The 18,099-nt window shown below is 40.3% G+C and overlaps 1 long non-coding RNA gene across 1 annotated transcript; it reads left to right on the forward strand.

Annotated features, from left to right (window-relative positions):
• The first annotated feature begins 8,453 nt into the window (after positions 1–8,453).
• On the forward strand, positions 8,454–17,096 carry LOC117519476. The gene is made up of 3 exons (XR_004563296.1): positions 8,454–8,544; positions 9,947–9,949; positions 17,087–17,096. It is a non-coding gene; the product is annotated as an uncharacterized LOC117519476 (long non-coding RNA).
• The last annotated feature ends 1,003 nt before the right edge of the window (positions 17,097–18,099 follow it).

Below are 18,099 nucleotides of genomic sequence, written 5' to 3' on the forward strand. Positions count from 1 at the left end.
CCAATATATAGAACACACGACCTGCTTGTGTCCTTGAACAAAACACTTATCTGCCCTGTCTCGATGGTACTGGCCTCGAGTGGGGAAGGAACTTGTCTAACTGTCCAACTTGTGTCCCGACTCATATGCTTCATACTACAGAATCCGGAGATAAGCACTGGTGCCAACGAGACTCAGGTCCTATAGGTTCTCCGAGGTTCAGTTTCACTTGGCGGCTACAACAAAACCCAGTGGCGTCATGCGGTGATTAACTGCATTGCAGTCCTACAACTTTATGGGAAATTTCACATTAACATCAGAAAATTCTTGATCTTTTTGTGGCTCCTGTCAGCATTTGGAATGTTGGCAGATGAGCTCCTTGTTCATGTTTTACATTTGTTGTTTTGTTTATTATCCTTATTAATATTTATTTTGCGATATTGCACTGTATTTTACGAGTGTGCCTCCTGGGCCTGGAGGCTAGGTGGTCCTTCGAGCCACAGCTAAAACTGTAGTTGCAACAACGCATCTCCCAAAGGTCAACACAGGTAAAGTAGAATTCTTGTCTGTGCACTACATGGGAGTATAAGAGTCTGGCGACTGTTGTGGTGTTGAGGGTTTGATGATGACCTTGTCTTCCATGGTGAGGGAGTATAATCTTATAACATTTTGGCCACGTGACACATCTCCCCAAGCATAATCCACCCCGCAGGTACAAGCCTCAGTATTGTTGACCTCCTCAGATGCAGATGACTTAGGGGATGCCCATGTTTCACCTGCCTGCAGCAGATAGAGTAGATGGTTACTTTGAAGAAATGGGGATGGGCCAGTGGTCTGACTGGGCGGTTGCCATCCAAGACCCACAGTGTTTCAGTGGTGTCGTGGATGAGCCAACACACATGGAGGAAATCCAACAAGATCCCAAGTGTCATGGCCACAGAAAGTAAAACCTCTGATAAGATACCGATAACCACCCAACATTATGCCACTGGGTTTGCAGTAGTCGTCGTAGTACCTGCAACATATCGTTAATGCCACCGGGTTGTTTTTAGCCCCTTAGACTTTTGGATTTTCTTGTCAGCACTATCACTTGAGGTACAACTCTTGTACCTGAAGCCAGGTCCTACTGTTTGGACTAAAACACTCTGGTTACATACACAAGAAAGGTTTGACTTAGTTTGGGTACTTTTTTTGCTCGTTTCCTGCTGACTGTACTTTTCAGTATGTAATATGTTTACCTTTGGGGGGGGGGGGGTGAAGTTCCATGATAAGCTGAAGTTGATCAATTTTTGTTTTTAATTACAACACTATTGATAAAGTGTTTGTGACACTGTAAAGTATCATAACAATGTAATATAATGTAAGTACACACACAGCCGTGCATCTTCATGTGTGCGAGTGTGTGTAATATAATGTGTGTGTGCTGTTCAGTGTGCAGTAAAATCTTTGTACTTTGTGTGTTTTGTAGCTGTTTTCCTTCTAAATCTTACATTTGCAATGCACTGTTTGTCAATAAAGAAGACAAATCAATCAAAGTAATCAGTGTTGGTTGTCAATAATCAAAATGAAGCTGAACGCAATCCAAGACACTGAGAATATAATGAATATTATAAAGAAATATTATAATATATATGACCTCTTACTTCTGATACAGAACCAGGTCCAGGTCCAAAAAATTTGAAATACTCCAGAGCAGTATTTCCAGTAAACGTCACTAATTTGTAGGACTGAAGAAAAGTTTTGGCGCTATCCCCAGCCGCACGTTTCATCTATTGTTTAACTATGGTTTTGATTTCCCGTTCTGTTATATATTTTGTCTAGTATTTGCCCATGTAGTGATGTCCTGCTTTTGATACATAATTCAGGATAATGTTCGAAACAAATAAAAACAAAACTCAATAATGCAATATTTTGAGTTTTCATGACCAATTTGTAGAACTGATGAAAAGTTTTGACACAATCCTCAGCCACATGTTTTATTGATTGTTTAATTCCGGGTTTATTTTCCTGTTGTGTTGTACTAATCTACAATTTCTCCACACAGTAGGCATCATGTTTCTCCCTGCAGTTGCTAGTTTGTTCGCTGGGTGTTAAGTTGACCACTGCTGTTTGTCATTTATAACCATTTAAACAGCATCCACTAATGGTCCATAAATGTTAGCTGACATACACGAGGGCAGTCAACTCCATGAACCACCCAACAGATGGAAGCAGGTCTATGGGATATTACATTGGCAATACAAAGTTGGTCTTTTCATTGCTCTGATGCATCAAAGTTCAAAAGATGCAATAGTTTGTTCCCATAATATGTACTTTTAATGTGGTGACTTAAAAAGTGATAGCATTTATTGTTTGTGAGTTCTTGTTTGCAGAAGTTGGCTGAGACGGAACAACTCACCCACTCATCTGGATTTTTGCTGAATATCTTTCTTTGAATCAATCAATAGATGGAATCCACATTTTAATAGAGTGACTACATTTACTAGACCATAAAAGTGTAAAAGTCTGATGTGGGAGTAGCTAAAGCCAATGCTTAGTTTTTCAGATTCAGAAACAAGCCCATGAAATTACCCAGACACTGTGTGAAACCTTTGGACTATAATGCCAATATAGTTCTGGATAAACATAACTGGATCAGATTAATTCTCCTGATAGTCAAGGCATTTAGCTTTCCAGTTAAAAAAAAAGAAAAATCACAAAAGCTCAATAAATTAGAAGGAAAATTAAATTAAATCACTTTTGATTCACTAATAATAATAAATATTATCTGTCAGCCTGTGGAGTCTGCTGCACTGTGTTATTCAGCCCATCAATTCATATGAAACTGATTAACAGCACAGAAACTATAGAAAATAGCTAATGAGTGCAATGAATACATGTTAGGAATATAACTGACATAAACCCATTAACTGCAGCTGAGTGACAGAATGAAATTAGATTACAATGAAGTGTGGCTTGATAGAAGCAAATTTAAGAAAAATAAACTTCTCTCTTCAAACTCTAAGCTTAAAAAAAGAGTCTGAATTCTGCAGCAATAAATCATTATGACAAAAAAGAATGTCTGAGGGTGCAAATTGAACCTTATAATTAGAATGCCTCATGGTAACAGTTTGGCAACTTCAGGGAGCTGACGGTCTACAACAGGGTCCTGTCCTGCATGATCTCCATGTGTACCTGCTGCAACCACATCTGATAAGTCAAGCCTGATGATTGGCTGAGCACACATGATTTAGTCAATGAGCAGTGGGTGGAGCAGAGAGAGTGCAGCAAACATGCAGCACAGGTGATCTCCAGGAGCAGGTTTGGTGACCCCCTGGTCTAAAGGGTTAGAGAGGTGGTCTTGTGAGCAGAGGATCTTTGGTTCCATTCCACATCAGTAAGGTCCTTAATCTCCGTTGTGCAGTTGAATGTCGTGCATGGCAGCATATGACATCAGTGTGTGACTGGGTAAACCTGAGGCATCATTGTAAAGCATCTGCATCAGATGGAAAAGCACTACAGAAATGTACATGAACTAAGATATTGTAATGTATTGTATTAGTCAGTGACTAAGTAATGCGATTTTGATAACAGTCAGATAAAAGTCACGATTACAGGCTTAAGTCAAGCTTTTAGCCCAATGCGTATACATTAGGGGTAATGGCTATTTACGGCTATTTATTTATGGCTGATGCTAAGATCCTGATTCATGCATTTGTTTCTTCTAGATTGGACTACTGCAATGTTCTATTTTCTGGTTTACCGCAGTCCAGCATTAGGGCTCTCCAATTGATTCAAAATGCTGCTGCCAGACTTTTGACAGGAAGCAGAAAGTTTGACCACATTACACCCATTTTGGCATCTCTTCACTGGCCTCCTGTCCCTGTGAGATCAGTTTTTAAGGGATTGTTACTAACCTATAAAATTATTCACAGACTAGCCGCTCCCTACTTAGCTGATCTAATTAAACCCTACGTACCGGCCCGGGCTCTGCGTTCTCAGGGTGCAGGACAACTTTGTGTCCCTAGGGTGAATAAAAAGTCTGTGGGTCACAGAGCTTTTTCTTATCGTGCCCCTGTTCTGTGGAATGATCTCCTTGCATCAATAAAACAGTCAGATTCTGCAGAGACTTTCAAGTCCAGACTTAAGACGCACTTAGAGTCTGTTGCTCTATAAAAAAGCCCTCCGTAAAGCTAGGACATCTTACTACTCATCACTAATTGAAGAAAATAAGAACAACCCCAGGTTTCTTTTCAGCACTGTAGCCAGGCTGACAAAGAGTCAGAGCTCTATTGAGCTGAGTATTCCATTAACTTTAACTAGTAATGACTTCATGACTTTCTTTGCTAACAAAATTTTAACTATTAGAGAAAAAATTACTCATAACCATCCCAAAGACGTATCGTTATCTTTGGCTGCTTTCAGTGATGCCGGTATTTGGTTAGACTCTTTCTCTCTGATTGTTCTGTCTGAGTTATTTTCATTAGTTACTTCATCCAAACCATCAACATGTTTATTAGACCCCATTCCTACCAGGCTGCTCAAGGAAGCCCTACCATTATTTAATGCTTCGATCTTAAATATGATCAATCTATCTTTGTTAGTTGGCTATGTACCACAGGCTTTTAAGGTGGCAGTAATTAAACCATTACTTAAAAAGCCATCACTTGACCCAGCTATCTTAGCTAATTATAGGCCAATCTCCAACCTTCCTTTTCTCTCAAAAATTCTTGAAAGGGTAGTTGTAAAACAGCTAACTGATCATCTGCAGAGGAATGGTCTATTTGAAGAGTTTCAGTCAGGTTTTAGAATTCATCATAGTACAGAAACAGCATTAGTGAAGGTTACAAATTATCTTCTTATGGCCTCGGACAGTGGACTCATCTCTGTGCTTGTTCTGTTAGACCTCAGTGCTGCTTTTGATACTGTTGACCATAAAATTTTATTACAGAGATTAGAGCATGCCATAGGTATTAAAGGCACTGCACTGCGGTGGTTTGAATCATATTTGTCTAATAGATTACAATTTGTTCATGTAAATGGGGAATCTTCTTCACAGACTAAAGTTAATTATGGAGTTCCACAAGGTTCTGTGCTAGGACCAATTTTATTCACTTTATACATGCTTCCCTTAGGCAGTATTATTAGACGGTATTGCTTAAATTTTCATTGTTACGCAGATGATACCCAGCTTTATCTATCCATGAAGCCAGAGGACACACACCAATTAGCTAAACTGCAGGATTGTCTTACAGACATAAAGACATGGATGACCTCTAATCTCCTGCTTTTAAACTCAGATAAAACTGAAGTTATTGTACTTGGCCCCACAAATCTTAGAAACATGGTGTCTAACCAGATCCTTACTCTGGATGGCATTACCCTGACCTCTAGTAATACTGTGAGAAATCTTGGAGTCATTTTTAATCAGGATATGTCATTCAAAGCGCATATTAAACCAAATATGTAGGACTGCTTTTTGCATTTACGCAATATCTCTAAAATCAGAAAGGTCTTGTCTCAGAGTGATGCTGAAAAACTAATTCATGCATTTATTTCCTCTAGGCTGGACTATTGTAATTCATTATTATCAGTTGTCCTAAAAGTTCCCTAAAAAACCTTCAGTTAATTCAAAATGCTGCAGCTAGAGTACTGACGGGGACTAGAAGGAGAGAGCATATCTCACCCATATTGGCCTCTCTTCATTGGCTTCCTGTTAATTCTAGAATAGAATTTAAAATTCTTCTTCTTACTTATAAGGTTTTGAATAATCAGGTCCCATCTTATCTTAGGGACCTCGTAGTACCATATCACCCAATAGAGCGCTTCGCTCTCAGACTGCAGGCTTACTTGTAGTTCCTAGGGTTTGTAAGAGTAGAATGGGAGGCAGAGCCTTCAGCTTTCAGGCTCCTCTCCTGTGGAACCAGCTCCCAATTCAGATCAGAGAGACAGACACCCTCTCTACTTTTAAGATTAGGCTTAAAACTTTCCTTTTTGCTAAAGCTTATAGTTAGGGCTGGATCAGGTGACCCTGAACCATCCCTTAGTTATGCTGCTATAGACGTAGACTGCTGGGGGGTTCCCATGATGCACTGTTTCTTTCTCTTTTTGCTCTGTATGCACCACTCTGCATTTAATCATTAGTGATCGATCTCTGCTCCCCTCCACAGCATGTCTTTTTCCTGGTTCTCTCTCTCAGCCCCAACCAGTCCCAGCAGAAGACTGCCCCTCCCTGAGCCTGGTTCTGCTGGAGGTTTCTTCCTGTTAAAAGGGAGTTTTTCCTTCCCACTGTAGCCAAGTGCTTGCTCACGGGGTCGTTTTGACCGTTGGGGTTTTACATAATTATTGTATGGCCTTGCCTTACAATATAAAGCGCCTTGGGGCAACTGTTTGTTGTGATTTGGCGCTATATAAAAAAATTGATTGATTGAATTATTTTCCCTTTCGTATGGTTAGCATACTGGCATAGTATGTTACTATGCTTTTACCCTTTTAAATTAATTTTATTAGGAAACAGAGCGGGTCGCAACCTCAACTTTATCTAAATTCTGGGTCTTTTAGCAAAGCTTAGGGCTAGTGGCCGGTGATCACCTTAGTATTTCTTCTGTTTTTCTTGTTGTTTAATGCTGACAAATTATACTGTATTTCTTGTCTTTCTGACACCTGATTCTGTTTTTTCTCTCTATTTGAGGTGCAGCTCCATCTAGAGATGGGAGTGGGTGTCTGCTTCTGCAGGCCTCCCATCTTGTGCACCAGCATGGACTCCCAAAAATGTCCTCTATATTTGTATTGTCAAGTGTGTAGGCAGGATGGCCCAAGCAGAGGGTCACCCCTTTGAGTCTGGTCTGCTTGAGGTTTCTTCCTCAAATCATCAGAGGGAGATTTTCCTTTCGCCTGTGTGCTTGCTCTGGGGATTGGTAAGGTTAGACCTTACTTGTGTGAAGCGCTTTGAGGGAGCTTTGTTGTGATTTGGCGCTATATAAATTAAAATAAATTGAATTGAAATTGAATTATTTAGAAGAACAGATTAAAGATACACCTATGGTATGTACTATTTAACATAAATATAAATTAATGCATTTGGTCACATGACAACTGGTCACATGACTAATATGATACAGCCTTGAGGTGACCTTGAAAGATCAAACTTATTTAGAATGAAACACTAACATGAAGTCACGTCATCTTTCTCAGAAGATCTTTGACCTTGGGTGACGGAAGGTGTCAGAAGGGTTTACACATTAGTAAAGGATAAAGTTGTTAAAATTTGGGCAGAACGGATCAGATGTTCCAGCCACAGAACCATACGTTATGGTTTCACTGAGTCCCAAACAATGAACTCACAGGAATCTGTGTCAAAAGAGTTTTGGAATCTCTGAGTGCCTGATCTTTGGAGCTGATGCGTCTGACTAATTTTGCAATTAAGGTCACTTTTCAGTAAAATGGTGACATTGAAAGATTCATGAATTTGAAAAATCTCCACTGAGCTGTGTTTTACTAACACATGGAGACCATTTAATCCAAAACAACACCTTCCTCTTCTATTTGTCCAATCTCTGTGTCCCACTAGTCAAGCCTTATCTCCGCTGAAGGTAACTCTTCCTGAATCTTCGTCTCTAGACGCGGTGATGAAAGTACGAGGGCACAGGAGGAGGCTGGAGCTCATATCTTATGGATGACAGTGTGCAAGCAGTTCCAACCTTCCCCTACTTGGGTTAATGGATTCAGGTGTGACAGTCCAAAGTCTGTCCAGGTGCATTAACGGGGAAGATGACATTTGGTGACAACGCACAACTTCATCATCAGTGGAACAAATGAGTGACATACAGAGGTTAAACGATTAGACACGAGAGAAAAACTAATGAAATCTGAAAGAGTCCACGTTTACACAATACCTAACCCCCACAGCTCCAACGTCCTGGATAAATAATCGTCTTTCAACACAGGTTTGGACTGGTGTAAGGTATCTGTCGTCTGAACTCTCCGAGATGAATTCTCCTCCCTTTGACTCTGTGTTTCTCTCTCTCTTTCTCTCTTCGTATCTCTCTGTTACAGAACTGTCTGCAGGCGGGAAGCAGTAAATAAAGACCTTTTTTAAGGAATGAATGGTTATCTATTATTAAGCAGCAGTCCAAAGCAGCTCTCTGCTGTCTGCTACAGGCTGCTAAAATAAATATGACACAGCACTGGAGAGATTTGTCCAAATCTGACCTGAGCTCACTCGTGCACTGAGCACAAAGTGTTACAAATTTTCCTGCAGAGGCAAAACCTGAGTGAAGCCAAAGAAGGCTGCAAGTAAAATACTTCTTGACAATTTTTTTTTTTTTTAAGCTCCTGCACTGTTCAATGCCTGCATGGACTCTGGTATGTTTGGGTAAGAAACCAGTGGTGTTGGTGCATTTGTTGGCACGGAAGGGTTGAATGACCTTGACTTCATGGACAATGGTCAGATCTTTTCCCAAGAATGTCCAAGTTGACAAAGTCCTAGTGCTTCCTACTAAATGCATGGTTCTGAGACTTGGACTCTAAACAATGACCTAAGTTGACAACTAGATGTCTTTGATACCAGGTCTCTTCTGAGGATCCGTGGGTACCACCAGAATGATTTGGTGTCAAATGAACAACTACTTAGCTAGACTCAAATGAGGCACATGATCAGTTGCATTGTGAGTGAACACCAGCTGGGACATTTTGTCCATGTGGTACATTTCTGTGGGCATGATGCAGGACACGGGTGCCTCAGTGTTGTGGACCCAAGTGATTGGAGAAGTTCCAAGGGGATGCAAGTTGTACTTGGCTGTGTCAGATAGATGGTTACTTTTTCAAGAAGACACAGATCGTGTACCAGCCTCTACTAAACATAGTCAATCCAAAGCTTCCTGCTGTGAAACTGTACACCCAGGTCCTGGAGAACATGACCCACTTTCCATACCTGGCCAGCCATGTGTCATCAAACACAGGAATCGATGACAAGATCCAACATTGACTCAATTGTACAGGAACTGTTTTCAGCCAGCTTTGCACCCGTGTTTTCAACAGCTGAGACCTTGAGTATGACACAAAATCCTCTTCTACAAAGCTATCATTGTGCCAACCCTGCTGTATGGATCTGAGACCTGGACCACCTACCGCTGCCACCTGAAGACCCTCGAGCGATTCCACCAATGCTGCCTGAGGAGCTTCCTCCACATCAGACTACTGTACCAACATCAGCGTCCTGGCTGAAGCCAAGCACCAGAGCTCAGAGGGTGTCATCATCAAGTACTAGCCTTGGTAGGTGGGCCAAGGCGTTAGGATGGATGACAGCCAATGTCCAAGCAGATCTTCTACTTCCAGCTGAGTGAAAGTAAATAGTTCAGAGGAGGGAAACTCTACAAGGACCTCCCTAAAACACAACCTCACAAACTGCTGGGAAGAACAAGCAAGGGACCAAGGTAGCTGGCATGCAATGATCCACACGGGAGTAGAAGTCTTCAAAAAAATGTAAACAGACAACACAGAGGAGAAGAGATGTCACACATTTGTCTTTTTCCACTTACATTACTGCGATCATTATGTAAGCCATAAAAGTGTAAAGCAGAAGATTAAAGGGATTCATGGGTGCGATGTGCCTCTGGTGTGACTTTCAAATCAACTTACTGATATTTGAAATGGTCTTGAAAGAGGTAATACATCATAGTGAGTAATGTGACTACTTAGATTTTTTTTTCAGAAGTTCCAATTTAATATATTGTTGCAGGGAAACATGGCAATCCAGTCAAAACAGGTTCAGCAGAAGCACTGAATCCTTTTGATATCATTTTTGCTCTGGCACTTTACAGTGCGTTGGTCACCTCTTTCTAATGCAAATAACAGCCAAAATAATCCTTGGGGATCATTTTAGGTGTCACCAAGATCATGATGTACAAAATTAAATTTGTGGAGAAACACCGAACCAAAATTTAAGGCCGCATCCACAAGGAGATACATTTAGGCATAACCGCAAAAGTTTGTATTGTACTGGTGTTTCATCCACACGGAGCCGTTGTTTTCATAGACCGAAAACACGACATTTTAAAAATGGATCCCAGAGAGGACAAATCTGAAAACGCCGGATTTGTGTTTTTATGTGGGCAGCCTGTATGGAACTGCATGAACATGTTGTTAACAGTGCAATTTAGCATTTTTTTTTTCTTGGTGGATCATTAATTTATTTATTTTTGTCACTAGAAGAATGCTGAAGAGGTGAAGGGTGGCTGTGGTGAACACCTATCGTGAATAAATAAAATAATTGCAGAAAGGACTTTCAGCTTTGAAGCTTTTGCTTCTTCTTCTTCTTCATGAAAACTTATTTTAACTGATTCCATCTGCTTAAAGTGATGTTAATAAGTGAAATCACTTGGTGGAGTGGGTGGTTGCAAAGAAAACCTGCAGCCTCTTGAACCTTTCTAGAGACCTCTGCTTTATATTTACTCTCTGTGCCACTTTATAAAGTTCTAGGTTCTGGTGCTACATTGATTAGCTCCTTACAATGGTTATGCACATGCACCGCCTTTTCTTCTCCATTTTTTTGTGGAAGTGTTACAGTGCCATAAGCAGGCCTGGCATATGTACTACAGCATTTTCAAGTGGTTTGAGTGTTTTTGTGTGAATGGAGATATTTCTTGGTGTTTAAGGAACACATGTTAAAAACAACAAGGTTAAGGGAAGGTTCCCTTTAGCGTGAACAAGGCCTAAAGCTGTGCTGAGCAGGATTCAGGGATGTTCATTAGCGTCGAGCAGATAGCTCAGTATATAACAAGCTGGCATCATGATATGTAGACTCGGGTTCAAAGACTTCCTTCACTAATTCTTTGTCTCCTTGGGCTAGGCAAAAAGAGAAAAGAAAATCATTGCACAATATTAAGCAACATGACATCATGAAGGTGACAAGATATGTCCCATTCCTAGTGATTCCCTTTCGGACCTTTGTAACCTCTTTCACGTAGTCACTTTCCAGGTGATGTCCTTTAAGTCTGTGAGGGTTCAGGAGTGAGAGCTTAGCAAGGACACTGGAACTGGGTGTATAAGTCAAGGTCAGTCAGGTGATTGTGGAGAATGTAGTGTGGAAGTGTTAAGTGGCACCTGGAAATTGAGGAAATTAGAAGTTCAGGAACTGTCAAGAAAAGCAGTAGTATAAGTGACAGAAGGAAATCATTTTTAAATGGAATTGTTTAAGCACTGACCTGGAAAACAGGATTGGTTATTAGAATAATGGGGAGTTCGTACTTTGATTATACGGTACTCCAAAGCATGGGAATTTTTTGTAGTATGATTCACACAGTCCAGAACATAAGGTGGTGGTAATGCATCTTTAAGCTCCATGCCAACCACTGCAAAAATAAAAGAAGAACAGTGGAGGTGAAAAAAAAATTAAAAGAACAAGAACAGGAATGATGGACCATGTGCAGCAAGGTTTGGGGTTAGGGTACAACTGAGGCCAGCCGCTCACTATGTGATGGGATGTGATCATGCTTTAGAGCCCCTTCACACATAGTACGAATAAGTACAAGTCAGGGCGACTCATGGCAAAACAGCTCATATGAGCAAACCATGCAAACATCGAGTGGACGGGCAGGCGTGCACAAAGCCATTGCAGCGGTTTGTGCACGCGATGGTGTTTTTCAAGCAGGAACACAGTGCGAGCAGCTGCACCACATCCCACCGCTGATTTTAAATTTCTCATTTTGGTTGTGGACTAGCTATGAATATGGTAGGTGTGCAGTATCATGAGTCATGATGTACTGTAAGAAGTTGCAACACATATAACCCCAAAACTGCAGCTGCAGCCCCATGGGCATGTAGGGGAACACAGTGCCAAGGCAGTGCCACAGGGCCTGGGGGGGTCCCCTATTTTTGGGGCTCACCAACAACCCCCTCAGGCGGATCAAGGCAATATAGGACACAAAACCCCAGCCCCAAACATTAGACAGGGCATGCAAACCCACAAGGGAAGTGGGCCAATGCCCTGCTCAGGACAGCCCATTGGGGCGTGTGCCATGTGCAAACTGAGGCTCTATTGGGGGAACACCCTCTTCAGCTACCAGCGCAGGGCATGCACCAACTCCAGCCACATGGGAGGCAACCCATACTGCCTAGAGTGAGCTACTGACAGCCCCGCAGCACAACACCCCATACGAATGCCAATTACAAAGGAAATAGGGGAGAAACCTCTGATGTCATAAAGCACTGTTCAGGACACTTAAGAAATCAGTTCTCAAATGTCTCATAGAATGTTTCTGTCCAATTTTGATAATAAGACACCTAATTGTTTTTGTCAGAGATATCCTGACTCTTGGTCTATTACAAAACAACGTGCACAAACAATTATTCAAAAAAAGTTCTAAATTGCTTTGCACTTCACTTTTTATCTCATATTTTAAAGGCCAGCACTCTAATGAATGCAGTAAATTGTGTAGATGTTTTGATTCGATTCGTACTGACTCATAACACATTCAGATTTGAAATTAACATGTTGAATTCATTTGAGAAATCTGGGTTGGATCTAACTTACCATCCATCCATCCATCCATCCATCCATCCATCCATCCATCCATCCATCCATCCATCCATCCATCCATCCATCCATCCATCCATCCATCCATCCATCCATCCATCCATTTTCTTCCGCTTTATCCCTGTGAAGTAATCCCTGAGGTGCATTAAAGGTAAACTAATTTGTCTTCCTCTTAGGTCAGTAGTACAAATAAACTTTGTGTTTTCAACCTTGATGTCACTTTTTGGGTAATTTATCTGATAGGAAGTTGAGTCTTATTATGCTGTGCATCCTCTAACGTGATGCATTTCTTGAGTCTGCTGCAACCAAAGGGTGCTGGGGTGTCGGAGGGTCAAGCTGTCACCTTCTCAGGCACCTACCATGAAATCTCTGTACTGTCTGCAGTTCACACTTCTTTCCACGTTCCTCCCTGATCACCACTCCTTTCTTCCCCCCTTACCTTCCTCTTCCCTTCTGTTTCCTGTAGTGCATTGCTCTTTCTCCCCCGAAGACTCTGAAGTCTATATTTAGCCCCAGTTTCTTCTGCAAGGATCAGTGGCTGTTGCTCTGTTAACCGGAAAAACCCTAAAAGTTTTTTGGAAGTAATTTATTCTTGTCTTATTTTTTAAGGTGTATCCAAAAGCTGTAAACTGATCATTACTTCTTGAAGTTTTTAATATCAACAAGCTAATCATTATTTACTGCCTGAGAGACATCTGACTTACATCCAGACGATGCTGTTACAATTGTCGATCATGAATTCAAACCAACCAGAAGCTGTTTTACGTTGAATTTGCATATTCTCCTTTTGTTTGGGTTTCCTGTTAGTATTCGACTTTTGCAGTCTACCAGTCTCTCTCTCTCTCGGCGATACTCTCGGCCTCACACAGATTAAGGAACATTACAACCGGATTAAAGATGGCCCACTGTGCTTTTTCCATGTAATGTGGACTTGCATCAGAAAGGGCCCTCAGCATGAACGTTTCTATACTGGATCTGCTGTCATGACCCTCAGCAAAATGGAAACAACCAAAGAACTTACTTTTATTCAGTTTTTCACTTAGCTTCATTGACAAACAGGTTCCATATCCTTAAATACAGTTAGCTTCATATTCAGTCAGCTTTATGTTTTCAGGTAACTTTATGTCCAGTTAACTTTGTATGTTTAGTTTCTTTTAGATTAGCTTTTCTGATTGCTTCATATTTTGTTAGCATTATATTCAGTTAACTTTATATTCAGTTGCCTTTATATTCAGCTAGTTTTAAATTTGCATAACTTTTCAGTTAACTTTAAGTTTAGGTTTTACCTTTGGTTTAGATTAGCTTTTCAGTTTCCTTCATATTTTGATAGTGTTATGTTTCACTAACTTTATATTCAGTTGGTTATAGATTCACATAGCTTTTTAGTTAGACTCATATTTTGTTAGCTTTATATTCAGTTAACTTTATATTCAGTTGCCTTTATATTCAGCTAGTTTTACATTTGCATAACTTTTCAGTTATCTTTAAGTTTAGGTTTTAACTTTGGTTTAGATTAGCTTTTCAGTTTCCTTCATATTTTGATAGTGTTATGTTTCACTAACTTTATATTCAGTTGGTTATAGATTTACATAGCTTTGTATTTAGGCTCATATTTTGTTAGCTTTATTTTTAGCTAACTTTATATTCCATTGGTTTTGGATTCATATAGCTTTGCAGTTAGCCTCATATTTTGTTAGCTTTATTTTTAGCTAACTTTATATGCCATTGGTTTTAGATTCACATAGCTTTGTAGTTAGGCTCATATTTGTTACCTTTATGTTTAGCTAACTTTATATACCATTGGTTTTAGATTCACATAGCTTTGTATTTAGGTTCATATTTTGTTAGTTTTATGTTTAGCTAACTTTAGATTCCTTTGGTTTTAGATTCACATAGCTTTGCAGTTAGCCTCATATTTGTGAGCTTTATGCTCAGGTAACTTTAGATTCAGCTCATTTTGGAGTCACTTAGCTTTTCAGTTAGCGTTATGCCAGTAGACTTTATATTTAGTATGTAGCTTCAGGTAGCTATAGTTTTATTTGGGGTTTTCATGTATCCCATAATCACTTGCATGCCAGAGAGTCGCTGTCATCAAAACAACATAGAGAATCCACATGATGACAATTGTAAATGAATATTATACTACAAAAATGTATTTTTTATGCTTTTCATCACTTTAATAAGAAACTGCATGCATGATACCCTGAAAACTTGCTAAGACAATTATAACGAATAATCCGTGTCTGCTATGTTTAATCTGCGTGGAATTTAATAAACGCAAACCGAATTTCAGACATATATATTAGTCTGGAACAAAGAGGACAAACAGTGTTGTAAAGAACAATAATCAAGACGTTAAAGAGCAAACTTCACTTTCCCCCAGAACGACATGAACAGGAAGCGAGGGTAGCTCACAGCAGCTCCCACTGAAAATAACGGAGAGACAGCCTGTGATTCTCGCATGTTTACATAAAACAAACGCAGTAACAACGTCTATAAACCCAGAGAATATATTCACAAGAGTTTCAGGCACAATATAAAAATAGTTTTATGTTGCGATGTTAATTGTGTTGTCCGTGTGCAGCGGTTAAAGTGCAGCCCGATGAGAGCGTCTCAATGCAGTTCTCAGTGTTACTGAGATCTCGCAGAGCGGTGACCTCTTCAAAGTTTTGTGGTATTTGAAACCTGCAAAGGGTGGATGATAATTTTAGGTTCGGTTAGCACAATATTCAGTTAATTTGGGATTTGGTTTGTCTTTCAGTTCACTTCAGATTCAGTACCTGGGCAGCCTGGTAAAACAGTGGTCAGTTGGCATTCTTACATCACAGCAAGAAGACCGTGGGTTTGGTTGCACTTTTCTCGGTACCATTTTCATGCACATCTGGGCACGCTGGTTTCCTCCCACCATCAAAACAGGCATGTTGGGTTTATCTCCCAACAGGGGTTAGTGGCAGGTTTGGCACGCCATTCACCTAGTGAAATCAAACGTGGGTGGAGTAGGTGGTATATGAAAAACACGGAGCTGGGAGTGTGATTTCTTTAATCCAATCAGCTCTTTGAGCAGTCAGTGTGCCTGGTGTCATTTGGACAACTTTACCAACTGAATACCATTCCTGGAACAAACCATCTTTGATGTTCTTGGGCTGGAACCAGGAGCAATTGTCTATTTAGTGTCTTGATCAACACTTCAAACACACAGGAGCTGCCACGACGTCCAATACACTTTGGTTTATGGAGTAATAATTGTGTTTTACATGTTGACAGTTTGACCACTAAAAACTGCTGCACATTTTCACCTTTTAATGAATTCATTGTACTTGAAATTCAGGTGTTTAGAGATACAGGTGAGATCCTCCCTTACAGTCTTACAGCATAAAAGCAACAAAAAGAAGATGATGATGGTAGCATATTGAGCCAAGATAACAGTGTCAGTCCCTGGTGTTCAGGACTGCACCTACGTGCTGATTTAACCACGAAAATGAAAGCAAAGGCATCAATTCTGTATCACCATAGTAACAGGTAACTGCAGAGAAATCGGGTTCTCGCTTTTAATTTCTTTAAATCATCTTTGAATGACGGGGTGGCTCAGTGACAGTATCTGCAAGTGAGAGTACGAGGATGAATCTACAGTAATTGTGGACTCTCTGTACTATCTTTAGTCAGTGCATAGATTTTCTCCCAGTGCTGGCCTTGTCTTCTGTTCAACACTGTGAATTTCAGAATAGCAATCAGCTTTTCTCATTTGGCCAGTCTCTTTGTGAACATAAGAATACTTTTTGCTGTGAATTCAGTGGCTGCACTCATTCAACTGCTGGGTGTCCTTCAGAGAGTAAACAAGATGTTGAAAGTATAGCGACTGTGAATTTAAAAACAAATGCTAGCAAATGGAAAAACTACAAATCTTAAAAATCCCCTGCAACAATTCTGCAACAGGTAGTTAAATAAATAAAAAAAAGTCAACTATAACATCACACATGCAAACATTTGATTTGATGTTTCTTGTTTAAGCAGATGTGCAGAAAATGGCCACAAGTAAAGTCTGAGAGCATTTGCTGGTACAGTGTGATGCTGCATCCAGCACACCACCAAACTGTCAAGTCATTCTCAAGTCATCAATCTGCAAGTCCCATGTCAAGTCTCAAGTCAGCTTGAAAACAATTGGTGGTCATTATGACTTGAGAATTGACTTGGGACTTGGTGATTCATGACTTGAGAGTGACTTGACAGTGACTTCGTTCTACCTCTGCTGCCCCAAGTCATGGATTCCAATCACTCAGGTAAACAACCAATCCATCCATACTGCGTGTCTGTTCTCAAAAGTAACCATCTAGCCAGTTGAGTCATGGGCATCCCCTTGGCCTTCTTTAGCTGCTGGGTAACTCAATCCTGAGGCTTCTGCATGCTGGATCATGCACAGATAAACGCACCACCAGTATACAAAATGCCATAGTTGACTCTCCCCCACAATGCAACTGATACTCCTCAAAGTCTCCCAAAGCAACCGTTCCTTTGATGCAAAATCATGAGGTCACTGCACATAGGTGTTTGGCGATGGCAGCGCTTTTGCAAGATAATGAATATCGAAGTCTTTAGGGTCCTGCTGCTTTCTGTCTTGCTATTTGGTTGTGAGATTTGGACATTAATCAGTGGCCTAAGGTGACAAAGAAACCAGGTCTCTTAGGATCCTTGAGTATCACTGAAATAACTTTATGTCAAAGACGTGATGAATTACGGAGACTCCGAAGAAGGGTGTCAGTTGCCTTATGAAGGGAATAGCTATAACATTTAGACGTGTGGTGTGGTCTTCTGGACATTGTCCAGCATGCGTTGTTGAGGACCACAGTAACTAGAGAAGGTCAAGGGGATGTCCGTGTTTCATGTGGCAGATAATTTTGAGAGGTGGGGATGGACTCAACTGAGCAAAAGCTACAGATGTGCTCACTCCTGTTTCAGTGTTTAAGAGTTAAGACACTGCAAAACGGGGTTGTGGGATTTACAGTTTTGTGTTAAATATCGTGACATGTCCTTAATAACCTCATGGGTACAGATTCGTATCAAACACTAACATCATGTAAATATGCTAAGTCACCACATCAACCACAACAAACTTTCAGAACAATCGCTTTTCTCCCCTAGACAAACAAATAATCAATAAAAAAAAATCTCAAACTTTGCCTAAGTTAAAGTTTTAATGTGGGGAAAGCTGATTTTGTTGCGTTTCTTATTCTCTTCTGTCCTCTCTTATCTGTATCCTCTTTCTTCCTTTTCCTCCCCATTTCCACTTTGATCTCCAGCAGCCTAATGTCAAAGGAGTAATTTCATTGTTTTACAAATCTGCATTAATTCTGCTTGCAGCAAATGAAAAATAATTCCGCTGATATTTATCACTGAAGTACTGGACGAAGGACACTGAAGCCAAATCAGGAAGGAGTTGAACTCTGCTTCTGTTGACTAAAAAAAAAAAATCTTGTCCAAAACTAATAACGCTTACATGTGATTAAGTAAGAATATTAAATATAGAAGAGATGCATATTTTAGCAGCGTGTTCTGCATATTTTACTTTTGGTGTGTTGCAGTTGCAGCAGTGTTGCATCATGTTGCCTTTC

This window comes from Thalassophryne amazonica, chromosome 10, assembly GCF_902500255.1.
Source record: "Thalassophryne amazonica chromosome 10, fThaAma1.1, whole genome shotgun sequence".
Taxonomy (NCBI): Eukaryota; Metazoa; Chordata; class Actinopteri; order Batrachoidiformes; family Batrachoididae; genus Thalassophryne; species Thalassophryne amazonica.